At 47.2% G+C, this 5297-nt stretch overlaps 1 non-coding gene across 1 annotated transcript; it reads right to left on the bottom strand.

The window, feature by feature from the left end:
* Positions 1-697: 697 nt before the first annotated feature.
* On the bottom strand, positions 698-791 carry trnai-uau (transfer RNA isoleucine (anticodon UAU)). Its single transcript has 2 exons — positions 754-791; positions 698-733 (listed from the first exon to the last, which is right to left on the bottom strand). It is a non-coding gene; the product is annotated as a tRNA-Ile (tRNA).
* Positions 792-5297: the final 4506 nt, after the last annotated feature.

Below are 5297 nucleotides of genomic sequence, written 5' to 3'. Positions count from 1 at the left end.
AGGAACTGGGAGTTTTGGACTTTGTCACACACACACACGAAGAGTTTAGTTTTGTTGTTAACGTTCGAGGTTAACATTCTTGAATTCTAACAAACTAACATTTTACTTTTATTTACGTATTATCAATAGTAGTGATTAATAAAATAGTTTTTAACACTGAATCATGCTCAGTGTGTTTCTTTTGTTGCTGGTTCGTGACAGCTCCTGCTCCAGCTGGTGAGGCTTCATTCTCATTGATGTCCAGTTTGAGGATTTATGGGTCCAGTCCAGTTCCAGTGGGTTTACAGTCCCTTGGACTCAACGTAATGCAACAGAGAGAAAGAGTATGTATGGATATGAAGACAAACGATTCACCAGTGGGCATTCACTCTCTGAACAATGTTGAAAGGCAGTGTGCCTAAGAAGGGCCGGGTCCTGAGTCATTGTGTGAGCGGCACCGACATTGTCCCGCTCACAAAACAATCTCAGCGGCAGTCGGCTCCAAGGCACGGCTGCTGCTGGGAATGGCCGCTATCTGCCGGCGGTGGCTGGATCAGCGAGCGGAGACCCGCTAGGAAATGAAACCGGGTTGCTGGGTCTGTTATAGAGTTACGCAAACCACGACACTACCGAGCACAAAGATGGAAAGAAACATCTCAGTTTATTCTGAGTTTGAGAGTCGCCCAGTCGCACTTGAAACAACCACTAAAACAAAACGTGCTCTGGGTGAGGCTCGAACTCACAGCCTCGGCATTTCTCCACCGCGTACTGCCATATAAGTACCGCGCGCTAACCGATTGCGCCACTAAAGCTCCACTGGGTGAACCTGCGGATTTCAGCATCAGGGAAGGAGGATGAGAAGGAGCCGTTACCGATGAAACGTTCGCAGCCGCAGATTTTACCTCCAGAAAATATTAAAATAGACATCTGTTTTGCAAGTGTTTGAGGACAAGTTTAAAGGAGCAACAATTGCTAAAGCAGTTACTAAAAGTGACAGAAAATTTCCTTTTCCTGTCGACGACGTGTTTCATACTGAAATACAAGGCTCGTGGGAACAGTGGAGACAGAGTCACCTTCAGCACTGAAAGCGGAACGGGATAAAGATCTGGCAGGGAAACATCTGCAGCTCAGTTGGGGAGACGATGGTGGAGTGGAAAGGTGCTGATTCGTTTTACACCGGTATGGCCCAGAATGACGGGACAAACGGCCTCGTTCCTTAGAACCATAGAACTATAGAAAACTACAGCACAGAAAACAGGTCATTCGGCCCTTCTAGTCTGTGCCGAAACATTATTCTGCTAGTCCCATTTAACTGCCCCCAGCCCATATCCCTCCAGACCTCTCTCGTCCATGTATCTATTCAATTTACTCTTAAAAGTTAAGAGCGAGCCCGCATTTACCACATCAGATGGCAGCCCATTCCACAATTTGAGTGAAGAAGTTCCCTCTAATGTTCCCCCTAAACCTTTCCCCTTTCACCCTAAAGCCATGTCCTCTCGTACTTTTCTCTCCTAATCTAGGTGGAAAGAGCCTACTTGCATTAACTCTGTCTATGCCCCTCATCATTTTGTAAAGCTCTATCATATCTCCCCTCATTCTTCTCCGCTCCAAGGAATAAAGTCCTAACATGCTCAATCTTTCCCTGTAACTCAACTCCTGAAGACCCTGGAAACATCCTAGTAAAACTCCTCTGCACTCTTTCAATCTTACTGACATCCTTCCTGTAGTTCGGCGACCAGAACTGCACACAATATTCCAAATTTGGTCTCACCAATGACTTATACAACCTCACCAAAACTGACATACTGCCGGCAGATGATTTGAAGGAAGGTTCACGTGATCAACAAATAAAATCTCCCACTGCGCCGTCAGTCAGAAAGCAGTTCATTCAACGGTGAATTTCGGCCAAATGTTCACACTTGTTACAGCCATTCTGTGATTCATGGGAAGGGAAGAGATCAGTGTCAGTAAGTGGATAGATCAAAAAGTAAAATCCAATTTAAAGCCTACTGATTGGTTCTTCTGCAAAACACGGAGAAACACAATCACTGCGGGATATTTCCTGAGAGAAATTGGATGGAACACCTTTCACCACAGCTGAATATCAGTGCCGGGTCACGGAAAGAAAATGCAGCAGCGGCTAATCAACAATGGACGTCCAGACAGCCCAAATTATGCGGGTGTGGAAGGAAACATAATCTGAATGTAACCCTGAGCGAGAGTTGCCCTCGGGCCTGGGGGGCGGGTGTTGGGGGGAGATTAAATCAGGCCCTGCCAGGGAATCTTGAAGACCATTAAACTCGGTTCAGAGGAGCCCAGTAATGGCTCATTTGATTAAATCCAACACTCTGCAGCTGGAAGTTTACAACTGTTTTACGTCTTCACTTCCCGGACCGCTGTAATGCTTATCCTTCTTTCTCAGAAAGACAAGTTTTCTGACAGGAAGTGGAGAAATCCCTTGCGGGATAACTGAAAAAGAAACTACGTGCGAACGCCTGGGATCGTTTCCTCACACAGAGTGTGAAGATTTGGCCGAAATTCACCGTTGAATGAACTGCCTTCTGACTGACGGCGCAGTGGGAGATTTTATTTGTTGATCACGTGAACCTTCCTTCAAATCATCTGCAGGCAGTATGTCAGTTTCAGTCCAATTTTTGATCTAATCAGTTATACTTTTCCGGGATTTTGACGTTAACCATCTCTTAATATCCCCATTTACTGAGATTGGGTTTGGAAAATGGCTTTGTACCCAATTAACAAAAAAATTAACAGGATCCATTTATTCTGAACATCGTCGTCGTTTCTCAGGCTGGTGTTAATTCAAGCTATGACCAACCTCTCGAAACACTTCATTACGGTAGATGTGAGTGTTACGGGGCGACAGTCGTTGAGGCAGCTCACTCTGCTCTTTTTGCTCACCGGTATGATGGATGCCCTTTTGAAACAGGTGGGATCCTCCGACTGCAGCAGTGAGAGGCTGAAGATGTTTTTGAACACGCCAGCCAGTTGGTCTGCACAGATTTTCAGTATCCTGCCAGATACAGGGTCAGGGCCTGACGCCTTCCGAAGGTTATCCTTCTTGCAGGATGTTCTGAATCGGTCAGAGATGACAGGGTGGCCAGATGCTGTAGGGATTCGCACAGGTGTCGTGTTATTTTCCCTTTCAAAACGTGCAAAAAGGCATTAAGATCATCAAGGAGTGAAGCATCGCTGCCCTTTGTCCTGTTAGGTTTCGCCTCAAAGGAATTAATGGCACGCAAATCCTGCCACAAGCTGTCGTACGTCCGATTGCTTCTTCAACTTCTCATGGAATTGCATTTCACTCTCACGATGGCGATTCAAAATCACATCTGGACCTCTGGTGGAGCTCTGGATCGCCAGTCTTGAACGCCACAGATCAAGCCCTCAGCAGACTATGAATCTCCTGGTTCATTCAGTGCTTCTGGTTTAGGAAAACTCGGTAAGTTCTTAACGGCACACACTCGTCCAAACAGGTCTTGATGAAGTCGGTGACGGGCGTGGCATGTTCATTCAGATCCGAAGATGAATCCCTGAATATGGTCCAATTCAGCGAATCAAAGCATTCCTGCAAACGCTCCTCCGCCTGCATTGAACATACCTTCGCAGCCCTCACCACTGGCGCTGCGATATTCAGTCTCTGCCTATATGCCGGGAGTAGAATTACAGTCCGGTTATCGGACTTGCCGAAGTACGGGCGCTGGATGGCACGGTAAGCGCTCTTGATGGAGGTGTAAGAGTGATCGAGTGTGTTGGCTCTTCTGGTTCTACAGATGATATGTTGGTGGTAGTTTGTCAGAGAGTTATTCAACCGGTCTGGTTGAAGTGCCCCGCAATGACCGGAGAGGCATCACGGTGAGCTGTTCCGTGCCTGTTGATCACGGTGCTCAGCTGCTCCAGTGCCAGCTTGACATTTTCCAGTCGGGGAATGTACACCGCGATCAGGATGACGCCGGAGAACTCCCTTGGCAGATGAAACGGACGACATTTGACCACCACATGTTCCAGGTCGGGAGAGCAGGACTGACACAAAACCGCCACCTCTGTGCAGCACGATGAGTTAATCATGAAGCAAACGCCGCCGGCTCTGCCTTTACCTGATGCCGCCGTCCGGTCCGTGCAGTGGATGGTGAAGCTTTACTTGAGTACTGTAGCCGGACTGCTGGGGATTGTGCCATGGCTCTGTGAAGCAGAGTACACAACAGTTCCTGATGTCCCTCTGGTACTGCAGTCCTGTTCTGAGGTCTTCAATTTAAGTTTACAGAGACTGTACATCAGCGAGGAGGAGGGCAGGGAGGTGGGCCTGGGGACCCCGCGTTTCAGTTTTACCTGCAACCTTGCGCTGCAGCCACGTTTTCTGAAACATTGGAGACGTTCCTTGAGCTTCCATCTTCTGCACTCACTCCCGCGTGGTCTGGAGTAACGGAGTCTGTCAGTTTATTTTCGGAACTGAATGAGTTGGGTGCAATTAAGTGAAGGTTATCAGACGTATATCGGGAATGGGCGGGAGCTCCATGAAGAAAGGTTGTCCAGCTGGCTTTGTTTTCCCTGCTGTTGAAAAAAAATTGAGAGATGTCTTGATTGAAACATTCAAGTTCACGTGGGGTCCGAACACAGGGAAAATAGAGAACAATTTCATCCAATGGGAGATTCAATAACTTGGAGTTACCAGTTAAAAAATGTGTCACATATTTATGACAGAGGTGCTTTGTCACGGTGGGTTCAATGTTCCGGCAAGTGGGACTGCCTGAGGTCGGCAACTTGGTCGGCATGAATGAGTTGGGCCGAAGTGCCTAATTCTGTGCTGTATAACTCCATGACTCGATGACAATAAAAGTACGCAGTACCTTTTCACGGAATACTGTTCACACACGGCACAAATCACCGGAGATTTTTGAGTGTGGGGAGTTGGCGAAGCGAGTGTGCTGTTCCGGTACCTCAGTTCTGGTCAGATATGCAATCAGTTAGGACAGACTATTCATGTCCAAGTTCTTTCTCTCCCGCTGCCTGGCCTGAACAATCGTTTTTCGATACGGAATTGAGTACAATCACGAAAAAGTAGACCTCTATTCAATTAACTGAACTGGTTGAAAATATTCACCAACAGTGAGCGCTGCAAATGAAAGCTGCGCTGGAATTGTCAGTTTCCGCTGAAGACCATTGGAGTGTCTGGGATTACTGAGTGATCAATTCTTCCTTGAAGCGTTCCCCAACATGACTCTCAGTGTCGACTTAGTAGTCACATCCGCAGACAAGATGATAGTGGATGGGGAGAAGTTCAAAATTATGACTCATCATCT

This window comes from Pristis pectinata, chromosome 32 (genome assembly GCF_009764475.1).
Source record: "Pristis pectinata isolate sPriPec2 chromosome 32, sPriPec2.1.pri, whole genome shotgun sequence".
Classification (NCBI taxonomy): Eukaryota; Metazoa; Chordata; class Chondrichthyes; order Rhinopristiformes; family Pristidae; genus Pristis; species Pristis pectinata.
The sequence above is the reverse complement of the archived record's forward strand: the minus strand, read 5'-3'. Positions and strand labels throughout refer to the sequence as shown.